General features: G+C 37.6%; 1 pseudogene; it reads right to left on the bottom strand.

The window, feature by feature from the left end:
• Nucleotides 1-613: 613 nt before the first annotated feature.
• Nucleotides 614-27815, bottom strand: part of LOC113074191 (MICOS complex subunit mic25a-like) — a 38330-nt pseudogene continuing 11128 nt past the window's right edge.

Here is a 27815-nt window from a genome sequence, read left to right as displayed (position 1 = left end):
TGTGTGCACTGAGAACAATGTTCAATTAGTCAGTCAAACGAATCCCATTAATCCGGATTCGTGTTTACCACCTCCTGCTTTTGTAGCAATAGCTATTCCCAGCTAATGTGAAAAGTTGGACAAAGACGCAGCATGAAACTGCACACACACAAAATTGCTCGATCAAACTGCATTGAAAACCCTTTATCAACACTCTCAATTCAGAAAGAAAAACTGGCCAAACAACAAGGACATTTTCAAAGTCATTTTCCGGACTATAAGTCGCACTTTTTTTCATAGTTTGGCTGGTCCTGCGACTTACAGCCATGTGTGACTTATTTATACAAATTAATTTGACATGAACCGAGAGAAATGAACCAAGAGAAAACATTACCGTCTACAGCCGTGAGAGGGCGCTCTATGCTGCTCTATAGTGCTCCTGTAGTCTACACTGAAAACATACAGCGCCCTCTCGCGGCTGTAGACGGTAATGTTTTCTCTTTTTTATTGGTTCTAAATAAATGCGATTTATAGTCCGGTGCGACTTATATATGTTTTTTTCCTCGTCATGACATATTTTTGGACCGATGTGACTTATACTCAGGTGCGACTTATAGTCTGAAAAATACGGTACCTGTGCTGCTAATAGCAATCAAACTGAGTCGACACTTGAATTTAATAGTTACAATACAGCACGGATGAGTGGAGGTGAGGGGAATGAGGAAGTGAGAGAGATAAACCACTGGCAGCAGCACACGGTAGGCCAGATACACATCCTGGTACTGGTAGCCATCGCCAAAGCAGTGATTATTACACACTATCTGTGTGCAGTGTGTACTAGTGAGCCAGCAACCCATCCACACACACTCTCTCTTTCTCTCTCTCCTTGTGACTGGAGGTGCAATGGAGTGAATCCATTATGCTGCTGTTGCCTGGCTACAACTGAACAATAAAAGTAAAAATCCTGGAGAATTAACACCTTGAAAAGGACACTTTCACCGACAGCACTGCAGCGAGGGCACCACCGACCAACACAAAACACTTCAGTGATCGTAAAGTCTGAAAATACTGGAACCCTGCATTTTATTTTGTTACTTAAAGGGATAGTTCACACATGACATCATTTACGCTGCCTGATGTCGTCATTACAAATCTGTATAGTTGTTTTCTTTTGTAGAACACAAATGAAGAATGTGAAAATTAGGATATTTTCAAGAATATTCAGGTGCAAACAACATTGGACTTTCTACAGATTTTTTCAAAATATCTTTTTTAATTCCACAGAAGAAACAAAAGCTGTTTTCTATCATGTGCCGTGCACAATTGTGATGACGCAAGATGAACGCAAACGCACCAGGGTTCGAAAGAATCAAGTAAGTGTGAAACCAGACCAACGCTGCGGGGGATGCCTGTAACAATCACACTCTGGCACGGACCACTGCAAATGTGCTTAGTGTGAAAGCCCCTAAATGATTACAGAATTTAAATATTTTGTTGAACTGTGCCCTTTAAGTCAACAAATTATTTTAAATCAAGGGTTCTTGCATCAGTAAATAAAATTTTCCACTTTCTCTTTCTGATCTTTAGGGGCATTCACACTGACAGCGATTTATAACAACAAAATAACTACGAAGTACGTTTTGAGGTGACGGGCTAAAGACCAGTGGTGAGAGACCAACTCTTTGCAAATGCGCTGCAATGCTATGCTGATGCCAATGGGCATTTACATTTTTATTTATGCATTTGGCAGACACATTTATCCAAAGCAACTTACAGTGCATTCAAGGGACAAATGTCATCAGTTTTGATTCCCCAATAAATTAAATCCATGATGTTGATGTTTCTAGTGCCATGCTCTACCAACTGGACTTTACGTACACCTACTAGCAATGGAAGCGGAAGTGAAGTTTGCACATTCCCCTTCTTGAAGTTGGATACAACTGTTATGTAGGAGTAGGCTGTTAGCAACAAACGTTACAGCAACTTAGCACCCTCACTAAACTAATTTTGTATAAAACGTAATTAATATTCATTAATGGTCGACTGATATATTGCCAAGGCCGATATATCGGCCGATATTTGGTATTTTTTAAATCTTATATTTATATATTCTCATTTCAAACTATTGATCACATTTTTATTTTTATATAACTAGATTACATTTTAAATTAAAGTTATTATAAATCATGTCAGTTCTATATTTAAATTAATTTTTATGAGTACATGTATACCAAACAATTCTTTTATATTCACTTATATTTTTAAATTTGCTTAGTTTTTTTAATACCTGCTGGACAAGTATATGCATGCTGAACTGACATTTTAACATTGCAGTACATCAATTAACTTTGACTGTGCCCCTAAGAGTTCAACTGAGGTCACAAATGCTTCTTAACAAAAATGTTACCATAGAGTCCAGCTAAATCTTCATGGTTTCTTACATTCTTAGCTGCATTGATGCACTGCATGTACTCTTTGGCCAGGTCTGAGCACTGAAGCGTCTGCTCACGGTTCTCTCGATAGCAGTTCAGGATCTGAGCTTGCAGGTTCGAACACACCGGATCCACATTACGTTGCCTGTGAAAAAGGTCAGAGGTCTGAGAGAGGCGGGTCATGAGGGCATAAGTGTTTATCTAACTTTATCTAACTGCAGAGGGATATTGCTGTACACATCCTGGCAGGATCGTACATGCAGTGACAGTAAATATTTTATATGAAGCACAACCAAAAAACAGACTCAGCTGTAAAATACTGTCGCATGACTCACTCACTCACTCATTTCCTTTCCTTCCTCCCTCTCTCTCTCTCTCTCTCTCTCTCTCTCTCTCTCTCCCACCACTCCCTCAATTCCGCTCTTCCTGTGAATGGTTTAGTAGAATAAATGAATGCGGGGAGACAGGTTAAACTGAATTACTGGCAGAGTGGATATTCATTAATAACACCAGTGTCAAGAGTGGCAGTGACTAGAACAACTATGATAAATAACCCAGGGAGCAGGAAGGAGGTGGAGGGGGTGAACAGACCCAACAAATTCTTTGGTACATCTGTACAGTTGATCCTTAAGGCAAAAAATAGTCATTCATCTTCACTTCAGACAAACACCTTCACTCAAACTAATAATGCGAATCTGAACGGCCATTGTATAAATGACAGTTATTGACTCAGATTATGTAATCTGTGCAAGAAAATTGTACTAAAAGACAAAAATGAGTGTTTATAAAACAATCTACCCAATCATGCTAATCATTCTCAATGTCAGTTTAAAAGCTAAAAGAATTTTAATACAAGTATGGATTTGGATAATATATGTGCCACTCAAAATGTTTTTTGAATTATTAAAATAAAACAGCGACAACAAAAGGTTTAATAAAGAGATTTATCCATCTAGCTAATCAATCTGGTTGTCAAGTCAACAAAAAGATCGACTAGCTAGATCTGACATCAAATTAATAATGCACAACCAAACAGCTATTGTAGAATTATTACAATTACTGAATCAGATAATGTATGTGGTGAAATAAAAAACAATAAAATAAAATAAAAAATTATAAATAAAAATAAAATGATAATTTGTAAATAATAATAATAATAAAAATAATTGTTTCTTAAAGTAAAAATATTACATTTATATAGTCATATTAACAGTTAACAAACCAAATTTGAAATGGCTCTAATTACATCACAACAAATTTATGACATGCAATCAGTCTGCTGTTTTTTTTTTTTGTTTGTTTGTTTTTACAAAAATAAAGTTTTACTTGTGCAACTATTTTTACAAAAAGAAAAAACAATTCTAAAGCGATAAAATGAAAGCAAAGTGGCGGGAAAAAAATAGGTTTCATTTTATTATTTATTATTTTACTATTTATTATTAATACCCAATCAAGCTACTCACACAAAAGGTAAGATAGCACAAATATTGTATGGGGTAGTCAATGCAAACATAATCTAAAGAAATACCATTAAATTTAAACTTAAAAAGAGTGAGCTACAATACTTAGGCTTCACACCACAAAAATGTATTGACTACTGATGGCTTGACTGATAAAATAGATAATGTTTGTGAAAAACTGTATCTTTGTTCAATAATATCCTAAACCAACAAAACAAGGCTTTATAGTGTAATTTATCCAATATAATTACTTTGGCGGTCATGCTGATGAAAGCTTGGCTACTCAGGAGTCATGTTGAATATCACTGGACTGATTAAGCAAAGTGAATCCATGCATCCACCTCCAGCTTCACCACAATTGCGGCTTTTAGACAATCGACTGACATCCTGCTTAATTGTAAAGCGATTTAAAGGCTCAATCGGGCTTAGGTTTCACTTGCACGTTCAATTAAATCATCAACAATTGCCATCAATCTGATGCAGGGTAGAGATACTTGAATCCGTTGATCTCTTTTCAAGCTGTGTTGTACATCTTATCGTCGTTCGGAAAAACCAGACATGGCTGAAAGCAGAAGGGCGAAGGTAAAAAAAAAAAAAAACTTCCATCAATAGCACACGTATCACAATGCCGAAACCGTTTTTTGTTTTAATTACCGTGCGAAAGGAAGAATGACTACTGTAGTCAAACTCTTTTCTCCGGCAGATAAGAAACTCTCCTTTAATTTAAAATAAACTGCCTTCATCAGGAACGGCAAAGGCTTCTGATAGAGCAGAGGGTTTATTAAAGCAGTCTGAAGCAGAAAATTGGCTTGCTCAAACCCAGGCAGAACTGTATTGAACCAAATTGAAGGTGAGGTCTTTAATAAAAATATTAGCCGAGCTGCTTACTAACTGCTCTGTTTGAAGAGCACAAGCCATGCCTGTTTAAGGGATGCTCATTTCCTCATTTCACATCTGTAAATAAATAACACGGCGCTTAAAGATTAAATGTTAATTACCAGAATCTCGTCTATTATTTGTAATCTCCTTAACGGAACAGAGTACTAAAGAACAAAGCGCGACTTCAGAAACCTTTCCGAGGCGGAAACGCACAAAGCGTAATTCAAAAATATGAAAATGAAATGCAAAGAAAAAAGTAGCTACAAAAGATTAAATTAGCTTACAACACATTCTGCGTGTAGGAGCGTGTGCTCGTAAACTTGAAGAGACAAGCTCATTATTCTGAAGCTAAGGAGCAGCGCTAGCTGAGAATTGGTAGATACCAAAGACCACGCAGAGGTTTAGCTTCCGCTCGCTCATTAATTATTTCCAATCAGCTCTTGCTGATAAGAGAAAACACGACTTTGGAATTACCGCACTATGGAAATCTCAGCAAGCCGTGGCTCCAACTTGGATTAGCATCTGAATTCTTGAGAAAGCAAGATAAACAAATAATAGCTAGATGAGAACAGAAAACACAAAATCAAACTTGATATAACACATAGGTCACAAGGCTTTATCAGCTCAGAGTTCAGCATGACATGTTTTCCCGAGTCTAGAGTCTAAAATTAACTAGATTAGAGCGCCGGTGCCTTGACCTTGCTCAAGCTCAGCTGGTAGATGAGAACCTCGTCTTATCTCCTTCCAGTGGCTCGCTTGCACTCTGACAGCTTTACAATTGACTGAGCCTCCTCGACCGCATCCCTCCAGCCTCCCGTCCAATCTCACCTGTAGGGGTCGGCGGTTTTTTGCAGCGATGGGCCCCACTTAAACTTGACAAGGCGAAAGGAGGATGGGAGGAAGAAACAGATAAAGAGAGAGAGAGAAAAGAGAAGAGAGGCACTCTGAGGGATCTGACAAAGCTGATAATTACTCCCGTAGCCGGAGTCCACATTTGCTAAACTGGCCGGTCACAGTTCTGCACCTCTCTCTGGGGTAACGGCCTCTGGAGTGCTGTGTTGTCACTTCTCTTGCCTCTAGTCAATCAGTGCGTGGAGCTCAACAGTCACGCGTGCTTCTGTAACTATCGGCCGGCCGCATGGAGACAGGGGTAGAGAGGAGATGTTACTCTGGTTTGACAAAGTGAGAGTTTTGTTGGGTATGAGAATGGTCTGACTTGTCATCAAGGCAGGAGGTCCGTTTAATCCAACTGGAATTCTCCACTTATTCTCATGTGTGTGTGTTGTGTGTGTGGTGTGTGTGTGTGTGTGTGTGTCTGCTTGTGCAAGGACAGTCAAATTATGACCACTGTTTATTTGACTTCAGTTGGTCTCTAATAATTAATGCTAATACAAGTCTTACAAAATGACTGGGTTAAATTGACAGCCTTAGTATTCTAGATCAGGGTGGTTTAACTTATACTTCTTTAAATTGAGGAAAAATTTAGTACAGTTTTTTTTTTTTTTTTAACAGCAATTAGTTACTTTATTTCTGTAATGAGAATCACCACTGAGAATAATGGGTACTAAAACAAGTCTTCAGTAAAAAGACTGTATGGTAATAAGAATTTTAATGTTTACATGATCACAAGGAAGCAATTTTTTCTATGTACATTCTTTCACAAGCGTTCTTTCTTGGGATGGAACGTTTCAGTTAAATTCTTAAATTCAGATCTTACTAGGCCACATTACCCCCAATTACAGAGGAAAAGTTAAGATAAGAGTCTAAAATCCCAATGCAAATCCCTCAAAGCAAAGCATCTGCAAAAAATATACATAAATTACCCATGATGACAATGGCTCATCAAGGTCAAATAAAGTTCCTCATTTGAATAAACAAAAGCAAGGAGAGCATGGTGAGAAGAGAATATTACAGGATAATTATCAATATTCAAACCAGAAACCTAGCATGTGTGAAAAAAAAAAAAAAAAAAAAAAAAAAACTGCTGGTTTTTACTTTTATAAGGGTTGGGTTGAACATATACTGTTTGCTAAAGCAAACCTCATGACCCCACAGTCTAGTCGTCCCACACTTCCACCCACCCTTCCAGCCAACAGCTCCTCTAATGAGGGCCTTTCTTTTGAGAGACCCCAAACAACAACCATTGAGAAAGAAAAATATCAACAAATGCCTGACTACGGCAATATAATTGGCTGCCATAGAGCAGGAAAGTTTACTGGGAAGGGAGACCAACCACGATGCTGGCCAGATGCATTTCTTACTGTTCTTTTTCTTTACTTCAAAAATATTTTATTCTTAAAGAGACAGTTCACCCAAAATTAAAAACTATGTGTGTGTGTGACTATTTACTCACCCTCAAGTTGTTCCAAAACTGTACGTTTTCTGTGGAACACACAAATTAAACTGAGGAATTCAAGATCAGCTACAGCCTGTTCTTATCTGACAAGAGTGAGCCAAGGTGTGGTCTTCTTCTGTAGCCCGTCTTCTTCAAGGTTTGGTTATTTTGTTGTTTGTTAACTGATGCCCTTCTGCATAACTCAGTTGTAACGGGTTATTATTTGAGTTACTGTAGCCTTTCTATAAGCTCAACCCAGTCAAGCCATTCTCCTCTAACCTCTCGGACATCAAGAAGACATTTTCGCCCACAATGAACTGCCACTCACTAGATATTTTCCCTTTTATACGATTCTCTGAGAATCCTAAAGGTGGTTATGCATTACAATCCCTGTAGATCATCAATATCTGAAATAGTCAGACCAGCCTGCCTGGAACCAACAACCATGGCACGCTCAAAGTCACTCAAATTAACTTTTTTCACCATCCTGATGCTCAGTTTGAACTTCAGCAGATTGTCTTGACCATGTCCACATGCTTAAATGCATTGAGTTGCTGCTATGTGATTGGCTGATTAGATATTTTCATCAAAACAGGTGTACCTAATAAAGTGGCAGATAGATGGATGATGGATTCATTCACATAGAATAACCAACAACAGCATTAGCAAACATCTTGTAGTGCACCCAATCCACCCCTCCTCATCTGCACTGCCTAGTCTATATTCCTGACTGACAGGTCAAGCTGAGTTTCTCAACAGCCCTGTAGGTTCGGTAGTTCATCTTGGCTGGATCGCAGTTCCTCAGCAGGAATTTTCAATTTGAATTATCAGATCCAGCGCACTCCTCGTTTGGGAACAGGGCAGGATGGCCACGAAAATGTGGTTGTCGCACAGCTCAGAGTGTTGAAGAGGTGAATGACAAAAAAAAGATCCTGAACTGCCCGAGGCTTGTGAAGCGGGTGGGATTAAACAGCAGCCTTGTCATGCTCCAGGAGACGGGGGTCTGGAGGCTGCCATAACCTCAAGGATTAAAACCAGGATTAAAACATCAACTCCACGCAGGTAGAAAAGCAAAAAATGCTTGCTAAAGCTCCCCAAAACATAACTGCCAACAAGTGGATTGAGTGAACAGAAATGTACATAAAATAGTGAACCTCCGTTCATCTTCGGAACACAGTTTAAGATATTTTAGATTTAGTCCAAGAGCTTTCTGTCCCTCCATTGAAAATTAGGGATGCACCGAAATTTCGGCCACCGAAAATTTTCGGCCGAAAATGGCTTTTTTCGGTTTTCGGCCGATAGACTTTAATCACCGAAACAACACGGCCGAAATGTTGTGATGACGCAAACAGAAAGCTCGACCTGCACGTGCACCTGCAAAGCGCAGACCACGAGCTCCACGCGACATTCACTTAACACCAGTGAGAACATTCTCTCTCTCTTATTCCTTTATTCGCAGCACTAAAACGTCTCCTAACAAAGAGATTAAGACGGACCACGAAGTAAAAACAAAGAAAAGTACAGTCTTATAGAGTCTGTTAGCACACGTCTCACTGAGATCTTTTCGGATCCTCTGCACTTCATCGCGAATGTGCTTGATCCGCGTTATAAAGACCATTACTTAGATGCGGAAATAAGGCAGCGCGCACGAGAAATGATCCAGGCCGCGCTGGATGCGGAGAACCCGCGTGGAGACGGAGAAGCGCCAAGTGCAGGAGACAGATCAGAGCGCAGAAAAAAAGACTGCATGGTCTCTGCCACCAGATGAGTGCCATGCACCATCGTTGTCTGATATGTTCAGTGGAATTCTGCAAGAAAGTGCCTCAAATAATAATAATACGTTGGCTATTTTGTTCTTAGGCTACTATATATATATATATATATATATATATATATATATATATATATATATACACACACACACACACAATATATACACACACACACACACACAAACATATATACATACATAATATCAGATTGTAGCCATATTTATGCTAGATTTTCTGCTAGATTTCTGCTTTAATTTGATAAAAATGTTTATTTATGCCCTGGCCCTATTTAAATCCACTCTCTCAAATATTTCTCAAATGTCAGGCAGATGACAAGCTCAACTGCTCAACAGCTAGATGGTTATCTGTCTGAAGTCCCCATCCCCAGAAGTGACAACCCTCTTGCCTATACTGGAGAAGTAATGCACTTTCTAGTCCTACAGAGAACAATTTCAAATGCACTTCACCTAAATGCACTTTGTTTTTATGAGAGAACTGTTCATTTTAAAACCTTTCATTATTATTAAATATACACATGAGTGGGATACATTTTTGGTTTGAATTTTATTTTATACTGTGCATTGTTGCTATGTGCTTAATAAATATTTGCATCATTTGTAATTATGTTTTTTTATGTTTTTTTTTAAATAAGTTATGTAATTGTAATTATCTTTGAAACTTTATATTAATTTATGCAATTACAATGTCTTAATTTTAGTAAAGTTAGTACACGGTCATAGCAATAAATGCAATGGTACTAATAATTGGCATAATTTCTTTCGGTGTTTCGGTTTCGGTTTTCGGCCTTGGTTTTCTCTTTTTCGGTTTTCGGTATCGGCCAAGAATTTTCATTTCGGTGCATCCCTATTGAAAATGTGTGTACGGTATACTGTCCATGTCCAGAAAGGTAATAAAAACATTTTCAAAGTAGTCCATGTGACATCAGAGGGTCAGTTAGAATTTTTTTAAGCATCGAAAATGAATTTTGGTCCAAAAATAGCAAAAACTACGACTTTATTCACCATTGTCCTCTCTTCTGTGTCTGTTGTGAGAGAGTTCAAACAAAGCAGTTTGTCATATTCGGTTTGCGAACGAATCACTCAAAGTCACCAAATCGAACTGAATCGTTTGAAACTGTTCGCGTCTCCAATACGCATTAATCCACAAATGACTTAAGCTGTTAACTTTTGATTTTGATGTCTGAGTCAAAATAAACCAATATCCCGTTGTAATTCGTTTACTCAAACAGTACACTGACTGAACTGCTGTGAAGAGAGAACTGAAGATGAACACCGAGCCGAGCCAGATAACGAACAAAAGATTGACTCGTTCTCGAGTCAAGAACTGGTTGCATTGGTTTTCGGATCACCAGTAGTGATGGGAAGTTTGGTTCTTTTCCACGAACCAGTTCTTTCGGATAATTCGATTCAATAAACCGGTTGAAGAAAAACGGTTCACCGGTTCTTTTGCGCTCGACGTAATGATGTCATTGGCGATGATTGCCCTTCATTCAAGCCTTCGGTTTACCCACACTCATAAAATTAGCACAGAATCAGTTCAGAATCAATTATCAAAAGAATCAGTTCGGTTAAGACGCTCGGTGCATCAGTCTGCTTCACACTGAATCACACATGCGCAGTTATCATCAGCTCCTCGGTTCTCAAATCGGACGCATCCGACAGAAACGAGGACTACTTTGAAGATGTTTTCTTACCTTTCTGGATATGGACAGTATACCGTACACACAGTTTCAATGGAGGGACTGAGAGCTCTCGGACTAAATCTAAAATATCTTAAACTGTGATCTGAAGATGAACGGAGGTCTTACGGGTTTGGAACGACATGAGGGTGAGTTATTAATGACTAAAAATTTTAATTTTTCGGTGAACTAACCCTTTAAGTGTCAACCTTTCAATACCAGCCATCTGGCTCTATTCTGTCATGAAACACCCACTTTTCCACGTTTCACACACACACACACACACACACACACACACAATCTCATTACAAAAGTAAAAAGGTTTGCGAACACCATATCATGTCGACTTTAAAGAGATGCTTTAGTGTGCTTTCAGCTCAGCTGTCTTAGTAAAAGAATAAGGTCATACACTAGCAACAAAGACACACAAAAACTGAAGTCGTCATGTACAGATGTTCTTCTGTGCTCTGATTGGCAGATGAGACATCCCCAGGGAGAAGCTCATTACCCAAGTCCCAACATCATTTGTATAACCTCAAAGCACTCGACTCTTAGCCATCATTGCACCTACGACTGGCACTTAACGACAGCTGCTACAAAACCTGTGAAACTCAAGAGGACAGAAGAGGAAACAATCAAACACAAACACTTACACACGTAAATCACGCACACTCAATCAGATGATCTGATCTTGATGCTCACACACTCACACACTGGGATTATCGTTTCAAATCCCTCTTTAAATCTAACACAAAGCATGCTGGGAGAGAATTAGTCACAAGCCATCTGCAGGTTTAATGGTCAAAAGTGTTATTTTTGTATTGTCAAACAAAAATGTATTTTTAAGAGTCGTCTGGTGAATTCAGGATTCTAATGTTTTGAATGATTGCCCTTCTTTCAAAAAAATTAGCAAGCGCACACATACCCACAGTGCTTTGTTCTGTAGGGGGTTTGGATGAAAAGCCAGAATTAACAGAAGGGTTCCAAAAGAAAAATGACTTTCAAAAATATCAATAAAGCAAATTATTTTTATGTACATGCAATTCAAAACAGATCAACCACTCACTCTGGAGTTGATCAAAAATAGTATATTATATGTGTGTGTGTGTGTGTATATATACACATACATATATATATATATATATATATATATATATATATATATATATATATATATATATGTATGTGTATATATATATATATATATATATATATATATATATATATATATATATATATATATATATATATATATATATATATATATATATATATATATATATATTAGGGCTGTCAAATGATTAATCCACTGAAAATTCTGATTAATTTTATTAAAATTTTAATCATTTGACAGCCCTAATATATATATATATATTATATACACATACATATATATATATATATGTTAGGGCTGTCAAATGATTAAAATTTTTAATAAAATTAATCAGAATTTTCAGTGGATTAATCAGGATTAATCTCTATTTGCAATTACACCTGAATCCTAACCATTTTCTATTTTCTGAAATGCATACCAAAAGATAAATAAATACATAATTTTCATGTATTGATTCATCAATATGTGGTTCTTTTTTTCTGAATTTCAAAAGTTTAACATTTACTTAATCAAATTTACCTGAGCACTATATCAAACCATGCCATTTAACTACAGATAGTGAAAGAGTTTTAGGTGAACCAGTGGTTAAATATAGCCACATATCTATGAAATTATGCATAGAGAAACTCGAAAGAATGAACTCAGAAACACAAACATGCGCCCTCTGCACTCTGGGCACTCGCCAGTTTGCCAACAAATACGTGAGAAAATTATTGAAATGGCATAGATTATTGAAATTATTGAAATAGCATAGACCTTCCCTGAAAGGGAAGGTCTATGCTATTTCATGCATTCTGACTTATTTACACTTAAAAAGTTGGATTTTCATGCTAAACAAAGACAAAATTTCAATGAGCTGGACATATGATGGAGTATTTCGATGGCAAATTCACTCCTTCAGGTTTTGTATAAGTTTTTTGTTGTTATTTTTTTTAGAGTGTGGCCCTGTATGACATACTAAAGGGTGGAATTCCTTGTATGGGCACTGTGTGTGTTATGTCTACTTTAAGTCCACAACCACCTGAAAAAAGAAAAATATTAATTATTATTATTATATGAATAATATTTATAACTTAAAATGTATACGATAGACTGTGCCCTAGGTTTGAAAGTTTGACCGCAAACAGGCTTACCATGACGCCAACATCATTAATTTAATGAAACATTTTCAAGGCACTAAAAAATCTCATCTCTTTTCAAGAAAGTCAAAGTTATTATGAGGCTGTGATCAACCGGAACAAAAGAACCACTTTTATTTTCAGCCATGTTTGTCTAGTAACGGTTTGCATCAACTTTTTTTGGAAGCAGAAACTCAGTTCACTTTTAACCAAAGAAGTTTCTTTTAGGTCTTCAAATTCTGGTGACCAATTTTCCTAGCTAATCATTAAATTAAAAAAAGAAAAAAGAAACACTTGCAAGAAACTTTTGCTTGTACTTCTTCAATGCTACATCCTGCCTTGAATTCAAGTAGATGTTAGAACTCATTTTATTCTTAAAAATGTTTGTATTATAATTAAAGGACAATTTTGTAATCTCTTACTTTATATTGGCTTCACTCCTGGTTGCAGCGGTGTGGAACTGTTCAGCAGACGTCTTGAAGCGTTCCTCATTCTGAAACACAAACAAAAAAATACTGATTATGACCAACTTTCACCTGAATATCTCAATAAACAGACTGCAAGAATGCAAGCACGGGATTATACAATGACCATAGAGCTGATAGAATAGAATAGACTTTTTTTTTTTTTTTTTTTTTTTTTTACAATTATTGGCAACCTTATTTTGTAATCTTTGATTAATTTCTTTCTAAAAATATTAAGATTTCACAGTGATTCCAAACATTTGTAGTGTATATATTTTTAAAATGCTGTTAAAATGCATCATGATAAGACAATGGCACTTTTGAAAAGTTGCACCAATTTATCCTGTCTTTTCATGTTTGATATTTGCACTTATCAAGAACTCAGTGGTCACATTTCTGATTTCCCCTCTCCTAGAAAAAAAAATGAAATAGAAAAAAAGCCAAACTGTTGCTATGTGAATATGGGAGGTTATGCGGTAATGTATTCAACAAATTTCTTGGGTTCAAAAGACTGAACCTCATTCTACATGCATCTTGAGGCTTATAGAAAGTGTTAAATAGCATGTGGGCGGACCCTTTATCATATGCAAAATAAAGAGGGAAAATGGTATTATGGTGCAGTCTAGCAGGATTATGACACACTGACCCAAATACATTTCCTGAATCCCTTTATCCTTTCATGCAGCGATCCCTGACAGATCTTCAATTCAGGGTCATTTTCATGCCAGCAGGAAACACTTAATGCTGTAAAACAAAACTAATCCTCAATAACAAGCACTCTCCTGCTGGGGCCAGTGAGCTTAGGACCCGAATTCTGTAAATGAAAAACACTTGCATACAGATCTGAAGCAACTGTTGAGATTTACATGGGGCCTTTGAATACTTTCAAAGCCTTTATGACATTTTTCAAGTCTTCATTGCAAGATAATGATATCTGACCATCATCACAGCTGCTATTCAGATGGATTTATGCTAGAAATGAACAAGTGACTCTAAACGAGAGCACAGAGAGAAAAGATAAGGGTTACCGAATGAAAAACCTCTCGCATCCTCGCATACATTAGCGCTGGGTGGCCCTTCCTGTAGCATCGCAATAGGAAGGGATTTGCTCATTAAAATCACACAGCTGGCAACTGCTTTGTCATTCTCCACTTTACCTGGCACTGCCCATCTCTGACACCCTCGCCTTTCTGTCACATCCGCTGCATTTCTAATCCAATCAGCATTTTAATCTGTATCGGGCAGCTATGCTTCACTACAGGGTGCATTTGCTGCAAGACTTCCTCCCAAGGACGAGCACTTCCTGTGACAGACAGGGATCAGCACTGGGGAATCAATGTTAGAAAAAAAAAAATGAAACGTCAATTTTAGAGCCGTGGCATATGCGGTTAGTGAACATTTTTCAGACACTCTGTTATGGCGATATTTTTCTTTTACAGAATTCATGTTTAAAGGACTACAACACACTGCTGGTAGGGACTACAACAAGCTTCTTCTTGGGTTTGTTACATCACCAGCTCTGAAATTTACATAAACCATGCAACGTCCTGCAAGAACAGTGCTTGCACAGGTTCTGCTCGATCCTCTTCACTAATATGCTCTGTATCTGATTCAGGCTCAAATTTATACGGCAATATTGATGCCATTGTTTACCATTCACCTCACTGTAAGACTTACTTATATATTATTACTAGTGAGTAATAGAACATACTGAAAAAGGAAAAAAAATATTCTGCCTAAATTTATTTTATTTTTTTGTTTTTTGTACACCGATGCCTGCAGTGGCTATAGCTGGAAAACACAATGGGATCACAGCATGAAGCCTTGTTGGCGGTCTGACAAAGACACTGATTGTACCTGCTGTGTTGAATGCATCTTAAAATGATTTGCATCAATCGAATCACAAGCTTTTCAAAGATATGTGGCTGGCGGTAAAGCTAACATGTTAGAACAACATGACTATATTATTAAATATTTTGGTTTTTGGTCACTAAGAATTTTGTTAAATTAATAATTTTATCCAGAAAGGATGCATTAATAGTTTGATCAAATAAGAGTCAAGAGTTTGATCAAAAGTGCCGAAAGTTACAAAAGATTTCAGTTTAAATCAAATAAACGTTGTTCTTTAAAACTTTCTAATCATCAAAGTATCTAGAATTTATCATGGTTTAAATAAAAATATTTAGCAGAACATTCGTTTTCTAAATTAATCATACAGAAATCTTATTTGATTAGGATTATTTCTAAAGGATCATGTGGCACTAAAAGAAAAAAAACATTTACATTTTAACTTTACAATTTGGAATATATCAAAATATAAAATAGTTGTTACATTTTAATAATTTTTCAAAAAATTTCTGTTTTTGTGCATTTTTGATCAAATAAATACAGCCTTGGTGAGCATAATGCTGCGTTCACACCAAACGCGAATAGAGCGTCAAATTTGCGTATACCGCGTCTAGTTTGCTGCTTGAACATTTTGAATGCATTCGAGCATCTAGAGCGAAATAGACGCGCGTAAAAAGCTAAAGTTTGAAGTGAAATTGACGCGCTTCCGAGGCGAAATCCACTTCTTGTAGGAGGGGCAAGTGCTAGGCAGTTGTCTGTTTGCAAGATGGCTGATGCTGATCGAGCATTCGAGGCTTTTCCACTTTTTCCTGCACACGTCTTCTGAATAAACACATTATCTTGTTAGCAAAAAGTAGCTGTATATTAGGGGGAAAATAGTTGTAGAGGCGTTTAGCACGGTGCAGTAGATGCGAATTCACCTCATTCACACGTCTAGTTTGCGCGAATTCGCGCTGCTTAGAGCTCCTGACGCACGCAAACACGTCTTTACATTGACTTAACATTAAAATAATTCATGCGTGCCTGATGCTCTATTCGCATTTGGTGTGAACACAGCATAAGAGCCTTCTATTAAAAACAATCAATCAACCACGCCAGAATTTGTTTGACTTTAGCCAAACTGTAAATATGTAGGAGATGGTCTTCTCTTAGAACAGCAAAATACTGATTTAATATGTCAAAAAAGGCATTTTTTACAACGTAAAAGCCATGTCCAGACTTCCTGTGGGCAATTAAAGAACCGGATCAAGCAAGAAACATAAATATGAAAATTTTATAAAGGCTGAATAAGCAGATGCAACTTATTCATCATACATCAGCGTTTACTTTGAACACTACCATACAGAGATGCAACATAGCAAAAAACAATGCAAAACCATCCCTCATCTTGATTGAAATGCTGCTCCACCTCCTTGCTTCTCACCATTACAGAGTCAGTGAGCTATTACACTCCTGCTGCCCCTGACATCAACATACACCCAACACAGAATGGTAAATCTTTGAAGAATAATTGTGCTTTAGAAATAAAAGAAAACAATTTAAATTTTAAATGCTTTGAAGTAAATTAATTTCAGATTTGCTGGTGCTGGTGTCCCAGGCCAGAGAGTGCTATAGATCTGCTGCTCTCCATGCTGTCCAGGTGAAGCCTGCCATAGCCGGTTAGGGAATTTCTAGAACAAGAGCTACCGTTGACAGCATGTCAGCCCGGCTGCCAGGTTTTCAGGAGGATTATTATCTCGTACCCACGCTCAAGTGCTTCAAAGTGCTTTGCAACTAGTGACAAGGGAGAAAGAACGACGCGGAGCGGGGGGGACTAAAACGGCAGGGCAATAAAAAAAATCTTGTCTAGAGAGTGCGAAGCAGCTAAGAGCGGGACGCAGACATGAGTGGAGAAGCTTTAGCAGGATTAGGGAGCGCCAGCGCTAATTCAAAACGGTAGCTGAATGCTGCTGTTTACAGCTTTTGCTTTCAGTGGCACTAACTCACCACTTTTGGCAGAATTTATGGATGCTAGGCGATTATGTGAGCCACCTTCAAAAAGAAGGGGATGAAAAAAAGCAACGTTTGCTGTGATAAAAGGCATTCGCCACTTGTGCCGTGGAAAACATTCCTGTGGTGGCTCGTCTGCGCTGCTGAGATATACTTCTTCAGCTGCACCTGCCATCGACGGGAAACAGGAGAAGCGGGATGGATATGCCACACCTCTCAGGGGTCTGTCATGAAGATACCCCCCTTCTGAACCCATCCCAACCCCCCTGCTGGGTTAACAGCAGTGTGAGCAGTCATGCCAAGAGCCTGCATTATCCCACTCCCGTGGTCTGACTGTGTCACACGGCAACTAAAGCCTGACTGCAAACACTCTGTGTGCCTTTTATTGCCAGCTTCTGATCCCTTTGGCAAACGGCGCTTCCTTGTAATGAGGTAAATATAAATACTGGGGCATCTGACACACTGGGATGATCTTATTTGCTATATGACAGAAGATATCTCGCCTGTAACCTCAATGCTTGTGAGACAGCAAGTGTGTGTATGTGTGTTTGTAGGTGGGAGGGGGGCTCCCGATGTAGAATGTTTATTTATGATGATCGCACAGTAATTAGCACTGGGTCGCCATTAATCCTCACAGCCTGTGTCTGCCCTGAGCCAGCGACGGAGATTGACACTATGCGGACCACCCCCTCATGCCCTGAAGGGAATTCTTGTGGCATAAATGTAGTTAACCGCTTCCATACCGCCTGTCTGAGAATGACTGTAAATCAAGTCTGTGCACCATTCATCTTAAATCTGAATTGACTTTGAATTGAGATAGCAAACAAGCTGCAGGCATCTGTAAGTCGAATTTGAATAATAGGAAGTAGAATTAAAATTGAGAAAATAATGAGAAAAACATCTTAAGTCAATATAGACAGACAGAGTGAGAAATGACAGACAGACAGGCAAAAAAACAGCAGACAGACAGTCCAACCAACAGATTGACAGAATGAATGGAAGATAGACAGACAGACAGACAGGACAGATGGGGAAAGTTGGGGAAAACCATTTGAATAAATTCTTGTAAATGTGAAATAATTGCAATGCTCGGGCGAACCAAGCAATAGTTTGCGTCGCTATAGAGTTAGAACAGGTGAATGTAGTAAACAGGTTTCATAGAAAGAGAATGATATGCGCCAAATGAGTCACTGTAGAAACTGAATACTTTAATGGTTGCGGACAAAGTTTCTCAACACGAGAGCCAACGCAAATAAATGACGTGAAATAAGACTTCATGTTTTAAAGATTAGTGGCTTGATTAAGTGGTGGAAATGATTCGTATTCATTCAATACCAACAGTATTCACTTCATACCTTCCTTTACAAGGACTCAGTTAACGTCTGGTGAAATATTAGTAACACTGATTTAATATAAACAGACAAATGGAAAACGGAGCTTGGAAGTGTAATATGACTCAGTCTCCAGCAAAATGAAATGTGAATTAAGTCTGAAAGACAGTGGGGTGTAAATCTGCTGCATGCGAAAATTGTTAACTGTACACCGTGGAACAAATCCCCTCTTTTGAGAGACACAAGCGTTAAATTATCAGCCCGGCAAAGCCACCATGGATGCTGTCCCAGTGTTAATATTTCCCTTTGCAATCCTTTGTTTTTGCATCATAATGAAGCATGTACCAAAAAAATTCATCTTCATCCCCTTCCCCCGAATCACTGGGCCCAAAGTGAATAAACAAAAAGGCAATTCTTCAAGCCAGTGAGTGAGCAACCCTCTTAGTACAGCTTATATGAACAAAGCAAGAGGAGTCAAATAGAGAGGAATTATCTCTCTAAAGCTGTCAAGGTGGCTGGGTTACTCTCTTGTTCTGAATACAGCGTTTGATAGAGAGAATACAAATATTGCATTTAATGCGACTTTCTTTGGTCACAGAAAATAAAAAAGACACCTCACATTAATATTAATGGAGAAACAGCCTTGCCATATGTTTTGTTCCAAGCACTGTATTCAACCAAATTTGTCTGACATTACCATGTAACTAGATTAGAATTTTTCTTTGACTGAGGTTCTTTAAATATTTCTGTGCATTCTGGGAAACACAGTGGTCAACCAAATTCATTTGGTGTTACTATGCAACTAGGATGAAATGTTTCCTTGACAGTCATTTAAATATTGCTGCGCATTCTGGGAAATACAATGAATCATTGAAATACAATGATTCTACACAATATGGTTATGTTACAATGTTGGTTCATCAGAGATACATCCCAGAATGCACAACAGTGTTTTAAGAATCTCGTGGAAAAAAGGACATTGTGACGTATTTAGTTGACTTTCCTCAAAAATGTTTTAAAATTTGATATGTATATATATCCATATAAGGCAAATTCATTTAATGTTACTTAAGACTTAACTGCTATAAACAAACATGTACGTTAAACATTTCTGTGGCAGTGGTTCTTCAAATATTGCTGTGCATTCTAAGAAATAAAGTAAATCAATATCATCATAGACAGTCAAATCTGTTTAATGTATTAAACCAAACTCATCTGACATTACTAAGCAACTAGGTTACAATGTCGCTTTATCAGAAACTCTTCAAATATTGCTTTGCATTCTAGGAAATAGTGTGACTCCCCTAAAGTTGACAATTCATTTGACATTATTACACTACTAGGTTATAATGGTCCTTTGTTGGTGGTCATTCATATTCTGCTTCGCATTCTGGGAAATAAGGTAACTCAACCACGTGAAAAATGCCTTTTTTTGGACACCCACTTCCATACAACACGGCCACTGTTACGTGCAGGGCTGCTTTCCTACGGCATGTTGGTAAAGAGGGGAAAGAAGTTTTTTCACTTTTTTGCCTGCTGCATGCAGTCGATAAGACCTCAGAGAGCGCAAGAGAGAGAGAGAACAAAAGTGGGGACTGAGGAAAATCACAATCTTGGAGAGCGACTGACTTCATTTGCCAATAGTTGAATGGTTTTGAGGCTTTGGCGAAAGCACTTTCTGCACCATTGCTCCTCACCTCGCCGAGCAAGCTCTTTCCATTTAATGTAACTTTATTCATTTTTTTTTTATACCACTGGGCATCAATCAAGGTGTGAACACAGCAGATAAATGCAGTCGGCGTTCCTGCCCATCCAAATGGAGCCAATGCACTTCAGATTCCCACTTCAGTGCTGTATAAACCATTATGATCTCTGTCCGGTCATTTACGAAGGATAGATGGCTGAAGGTAGGGCAGTGGAAAATAGCCCCGTTTGGGCATTATCTCTCTCTAAAAATGACTGAATGCAGCAGTAGAGGATAACCGGTGCTTTCATCCTCAAATATTATGGCGTAACGAGAGTAGTGTACAAACAGAGGCGCCTTGCATTAAGCAGAAAAACTGACAACAGCATGGAAACAAGTTCTTAACCACCCACTGATCCTGAAGCTGCTGTCTGCTTATGCATACCTTTCCTTGAGGCTCTGCGGCATAATTTTTTTTCTCAAAAATGTCAGGGATCAACTGTGAAAATTATATGGGAAGAGAGAACTTAAAAGCCAAACATTTCAAAGATCTTCAGAGAAACGCCACAAATGCCGTACTATGGTATTTGTGCATTTACACACTAAAAGCATTAGTAGCTGTGAGCTATTTAAAGGGATATTCCAACCCAAAATGAAAATTGTCATTAATCAATTACCCCCTTGTCGTTCCAAACCCATAAAGCATAGTCCGCCTTCGAAACATGATTTAAGATATTTTGGATTAAAACCAGGAGGCTTATGACTGTCCTATAGACTGCCAAGTAAAATACAATGCCAAGATCCACAAAAGTATGAAAAGCATTGTCAGAATAGTCTATCTGCCATCAGTGTTTCAACTGTAATGTTATGAAGCCAAGAGAATACTGGTTGTAAGTGAAGAAAACAAAAATAACGACTTTACTGCCTATTCTACTCTGTGGCAGCTGACACAGAAGAGCGTTGGCAGTTTGAGTGATGTGGAGAGACACAGAGGAGACGACTGATAAAGGAATTGTTGAATAAAGTTGTTTTTGTTTTCTTCGCTTACAAAAAGTATTCTAAACACTTTGTAACATTACAGTTGAACCACTGAGGCAGATGGACTGTTCTGATGACATATTTTATACTTTTCTGGACTTTGACAATTTAACTTACTTAGCAGTCTATGGGACAGTCACAAGCAAAGCTTTTACGGGTTTGGAATGACATGGGGTTAAGTGATTAATGACCACATTTTCATTTTGGGGTGAATATCCCTTTAAGCCTATCAGCATTAAGCAGGTTTAAAAAAAAAACTGAAACTGGGAAAAATATCAAAGATAAATTGGGTTAAACTGACAGAAAGACACCAACCTTCTTCTCTAGTTGTGTGATCTGTTCCTTGTAGAAAGCCTCCAGCGCCTTCAGTTCCGTCTCCTTCTTCTCCAGCTGTTTCCCCTGGAAAGAAGTAAATGAAGAGTTTTGTGTCATACAGCTGAGCAGCTGCAAAATTTCCTTTTGTAAATAAAAAATATAAAAAAGACGTAAAATTATAAATAATAAATAAAATCAGTAAATAACAAGTAAACACTTTAGTCAACAAATAACTATGACAGTATTGATGAAGTAATGTGTTTTAACAACCCGCCAAAAATAAAAAATATTTTCGGTCAGTGGGTAGTCAGTCAATTGTTCCCGAATCTTGACCAATTCCAAAAATAAGGACGCTTATTGCAAAATAAAAGGATTAAGGATTTAAAAAAATAAATAAAGTAACAATTTAGTGAATAAAAAACTTTTACATTTAATATTACTAGCAATTATTTTTTTTACAAATTCATCTTGATGCAGCCAGTGAAAATGTTGCCAGTACATGTAAAAATCTGAACTACTGGCCTGACTGGACATCAAGAAGAGCCCAGAATGTGCTGATGGAACTTCTTACTTAGAAATAAATGTGTGGCAAAACGGAAAGTGACACAATGGCTAAAATCAAGCCCTGGGATCTAGTGGGTGATATTAATAATTTTTATACCATAAGGCTTATAAGCGTAGGACATTGAAAGTCCAACTGTCATTTTTGGAATTTCACTATCTGTTGGCATTTTCAGAAGATTTGTCAAGGTTTTCAAGATTTTTGGGCAGTGAATAAGCAAATGCTTTTTTGCAGCATATGTCCCTACTGGTCCAAAACTGGTCCAAAACCAAAGCCATACACAAGAGAGGCCATACGCAGGACATTGCACAGTACAGCTTCACTCAACCAGCATGGACCAAAGCTCTTAAAACTGATCAGCGGACTCTGCCAGAGACTTCAGGAAAAGGACAGCTGGTGTAAGATTTTCAGCCCTCGAAAAAAGCACTCAGGGGGATTCGCAACACGGAGGGATTCCAAAAATAAACAGAGAAAATGAGGACGCAAGATAACGATGTACACTTATTCGTAGGTGATTTCCTCCATGCATGTGACGCTCAAACAGGTGTGCAATATCTGAACACGATCGGCTTGTTTGGCACCGATTCTGAATTGGCGTTCTGAGATGATATAGACTATTTGTGAGCATGCAAACATCTATGCCACTGAAAAGCAAAAGCAGCGATTACTTTTCACAACACGGAGAGATACACAAGCACAAGCAAATATACTAAAATTTGTTCAAAGCTGCAAAAAGACTAAGTATTCAAACAATATTTGATCAAAGGGAACGCAGTAAGCGACATGCTCGCACACATGCACGCATCTCCCCTGTAATTAGCTTCCCTCATTCCGCAACTATGTACGTGGCACAGATACATTAAGCCCAGCAGGGTACAGCATTCACACAGACGTGCTTTCTCACATAGACACACGTGCATGAATGCTGTAGAGGAGAGACGCCCCGTGGCACTGACCGGGAAAGAGGCACATGTACTGCAGCCGCCAGACAACAGTGCACAACAAAGCACAACCCCAAATTACGGGCATACATAATCACCCCCTTCCCTCTGCCTCCTGTCTCGGGCGAGCAGTAAATCACCTCCATCAGCACGAGCATCATATGCAATTTTCTAGCTGGGTAGCTCTGAAACCGCCATGAAGGCCCATACGGTTTGCATGCTCACAATCGGGGCTTATTGCACGAAAACCAAAACCCCATGTTCAAATGAAGAGCAAACAAGACGCGGAGAGACAGGAAGAAAGAACGAATGAATGAGAGAAATGTGACAACGGCTGTGGAATATGTCATGCTTACCCAGGCATCCAGTTCAAAGGCAGGCATGAGAAAGAGAGAATGAGGGAAATAGAAAGGAAAACATCACTTAACACTTAGCCACAGGGGAAAAAAAATGGTTCACAGGAAAAACATGTAACATCATGTTTGAAATAATTTACATCCATATTTGAAATGTTACGTTTAAAGAAGACATGAAAGCACATTTATGGGCCGATTATAATATATTTCTTTCTATTTTCAATGGGAAATACTAAGGTGCAGGACTTGTATCTATTGAGACTTGACTGGACGTTTTAGGAGAGCAGTATGTTTTTAATATTTCTAGTCAATATAAAAACAGGGCTAAAATGGTGGAAAATGGTGGCCGGCAAATTTTCCATTATTATTGCTTAGAACTAAGGTTAGAGTTCTATAACTATTGATTAAACAAATTGATTTTTTTCAGAAATACTAAATGCAATATGACAATTTTCATTTAGCTGAAAACCCAAAATAAACTTTATTTAATAGTCAATTAATTAATCACTTGAGTTGCATATAAACATTTAAACTGCACATAAGGCAGGTTTATATCAACTTTTTAATGATGTAATTATGTTTCTACTCCAATTCATTGTTGGAATATAAACTATTGTTGCTTAAATTTTGTTATAAAATAGTTTGAAAGCTCAGAATTACATTCATATCGCAAGTGGCAAAGCACAAAGCTTATTATGATTATTGGATGGTGCACTACAAACTGCGTTAAGTGAATTTTTATGAACTGTCAAATGAAAAAAAAACAAAAAACTGAAAAACTACACAGACTAAAATATCTTGGTTCATTGGAAAGAAGATCAATTAAAAATGAGATCTAAATATTGTCTGACAAGTTGTAGATGATCCATGATGTTTGCATTAAATAGACACTGACATAGTCAAAACGTGCTACTGAAAAATTGCTACCTAAACATGACCGTTTTGGTTAACGATTTTAGCTCTAAAAATCTGTTTCAGACATTAAGAAAGTAAATGGGGTCAATTTTGATTTAATGTGGACTTTAAATCAAAACCTTTAAAAAAAAATGTAGTTAAAATAGGAAAGAATTCTCTCTGACAACTTCAACAAACGGTTTACATCTTATGTCTATTTTTTGTGCTTGACCAGTTAAATATCAAACATGAAAAGGAGACTGTAAAAGGCCAAGCATAAATCTCCAAGGGATCCTAACTGCAACTGTAAACTGGGTGCTAACAAATGTATGATGTGGTATGGAATCACTCCTCATTATAGAAGCAGCAGCAGGGCGTTTCACACGTATTTAATGATGATGGAGGAGAGGGTAATCTGGACTGCTTGCTGAAGCCAAGTGCTCAACACTGCCAGGGCTCACATGGATCTACAGCGATAAGCAAAAGAAAAGGCGGAGTTAAAACCTAGAGCTGAGCATATGAGGAGATGCACATGCTGTTAACAGAAATCAACTTCAAATTAATTAATCATTCAGTTTCCATTTTATTTCTTTGCTGCATTTATGAAAATCAGTGTTGATAACTAAAACTAAGACTAATAAAAGCCGTTTCCTTAATTGAAATAAAGCTGAAATAAAAACTAATATTAAAATTGGGTTAACAAACTATTTAAGTAAAAAGAATAAAAAAAATGTAAAAAAATTATATTGCTTCGGCATCTACCTAAAATAAATTTTTTAAGTACTACAATTGCTAAAACTAAAGATGAAATTGCTGTTTGCATACCATTTTTGCACGTGTCTGAAATGCATTTAATTTGTAATGTCTATATTTTAAGTGCTTGTTCAACTGCAACATATTACGAAAATGTCGCTGTTTTTGCTTTTTTTAATCTTTATAAGATTTTGATCAGATGCTGCGCTTTTCTAAAACAGCAAAACGGCAATATGATAAAAGAGACATCCATGTTTAATAAATATTTAAATGTATTCATATCAATAAACATGTTATGTTAAACAAGTAATATAGTTTGCCAGCCTAGCTGTTGGCTATTAATATAAACCGGCACATTAAAACAGAATTCAACTGATGTCCAGTCACGGGCATAAATATATTGGCTATTTTGAAACACAAAATTATTATTATTATTTTTTTTACATATTTATGAAAATGTAATTTACAAAGCTACAAAGGTTGTTACCATGATGCCAAAAGAATGCAGACTGCCTAAAATAGCCTCTTGAGGAACTTAGAGACTTTATTACAACTCTTAGCTGAAGAATCAAGAGTTTGCTCCCTGCTGGTCTGATGACGGCAAACTCATCACTCACAGAGCCTATTGAGAGCCACACACACACACACACACACACACACACACAGAGAGACACAGCTCCTGCCTACACACACGCCTTGTCATTTCTTTATTTATCCTCTTTAAATTCTCTGTGGTGACAAAGCCAATCTGATGGGCGTGCTGCACTCATGTAACGCTCTGTTGGAATCTGGAACAGGCTGATAATACTCAGGCAAGCATGAATTACACTGATAAGTCTAGAAATGAGCCCTGCTTAGAGTTGGTTTACCGTAAACAATGGTGGATGCATGTGTGTTAGGCTGTAACTCAGCACCCAGGCCAGGATAGATGCAAAGTGACAGGCCGTACCCACAAGAAGAAGTGATGCGACTGGAGGAATGATGAACTGAAGGCTGCTGAACACATTACATCAGCTATAGTGCATTTTCACTGTTTTCTCCATCAAAGATTCAGCATGTAGTTTGAACAAAGTTGCTTAAACAGCTCAAATAACATGTTTTTCAGAAAAAAAAAAAAAGAAAAAAAAAACATCTTTAAGTAAGTCATACTGCTTACCAAATGAAACTGTGGAACAAAAATATATATATATATATATATATATCTTGAAAAATGTCTGTTTGTTATTTTGTCCAAACAATGAAAGTTAATGTTGTTCAGACCCCAAAGACTTTTGAATTATGTTTTTTGTAAGTGTTTTAATTTTAGTAAAAAAAAAAAAAAAAATGTAAAAACAAAAATAATAATTTTTATTAGCTTATGTCTTTATTGTTTTTATAAATTTTTATTTCAGTTTTAAGTGTAGTTGTTTTAGTTCGACTAGTTGTAACCTTCATTTCTAAAGTTGGGAAAGTCATGAAATTGAATACAAACTTCTAGCTTTATTGGCATTTTTATAATGAATGTTTAATTTTACAGTTATGCCAACTTTAAAAAAAAAAAATATTTTATAGGGTAGAAACATTACAGCATCTCAGTTACACTTACAAATTTCAGCATTACATGTTACCAGTTCGAACTAAAATGAGATTTGGATGTTAAGATGTTTCAATCAGACACCACATAATTCAGAAACATAATTAAAATGGCTCATCTCTGTTTATTACTGCCTCTAGTAATGATAATCCGCAATTAAATGCTCTGCCCGTATGAAACTTTAGATAACATTCCTACCAGACGGCTATTGATTAACCTGGGTCTTATGAAAAACTGATTTGATTTATTTCAACTATTGGAGGAAATGTGACTGAAACACGCTATGAGTAACAGTTGCTGTATATTATCAAATTTGTCTCTTGCAAACACACACACACACAGTGCATCTGTTGTGTCCTGCAGTGTGTGTTTATACTCCGTCATCCCCTCTAGGTTGGATGTGCTGCGTTACCATCTGATATCTGGGCACAGCTTCCCTCCCGCTTTCCTCGTCTATTTACTTGTCTGCGTTTATTTAACACGTAGCTTCCGGCTACGCAATAAATTAGCACTTAATATTCAAACTGACTACCCAGAGTGCATGCCGCTGCGGTTGTCTGGGGAGGGGAAGGAAGGGCCACTTGCTTCTCTCGTGCCGTTGCCATGAATAATTTCTCTGCCAGCATTTCGCCTCTTATCTGAGCCTGATCCGACCACCGTGTCAGAGAGAGCCGATGTCATTTTCCAGCAGGGTCTCGAACGTGATATTGAGGACATGAGGGAAAAGAGATTAGAGCAACAAGACAAATCTAAAAAAAACTATTTGACGGAGGGTTGGGATTCGTCCGGTGCCAGAGGGAGACACACAGGAGTCAGCCCGAAACGAACAAGTGCTCATGAGGTATAAAAAATTTATATTCTCATCTACCCTTTACTGAATGGCAGGTAAAGTGTATAGCTTGCACCCATAATACCGACTGCCTTCAGGGGTCACCTGCCCCTAAATGATACCGTTCTCCATTATCTATCATAGTTGCACCTTTTTTTTGTAAAAAGCTCAAGGAACGTCATTGCCATGTTCACACGTGTTCACATGGGAAATGTAGGTTTAGATTTAGTCCCAGTTCCATTTCCTCTCTCTCCCAAAATAATTTCCTTCCCATTTCAAATTTTCAGTTCAATTAAAGATACAAAATAGTGGAAAATGTATTTTTAAATACTCAAAATAACCTTTAAGAAAACAGTCTGAGATGTGGGCTAGTGGTTATCATATGAGGTGAAATTTTGGTGCTCATTAGGGCTGGACCAGAATATTGGATTATTCAAATATTTGTTTGGT

This window comes from Carassius auratus, unplaced genomic scaffold (genome assembly GCF_003368295.1).
Source record: "Carassius auratus strain Wakin unplaced genomic scaffold, ASM336829v1 scaf_tig00013818, whole genome shotgun sequence".
NCBI lineage: Eukaryota > Metazoa > Chordata > Actinopteri > Cypriniformes > Cyprinidae > Carassius > Carassius auratus.
The sequence above is the reverse complement of the archived record's forward strand: the minus strand, read 5'-3'. Positions and strand labels throughout refer to the sequence as shown.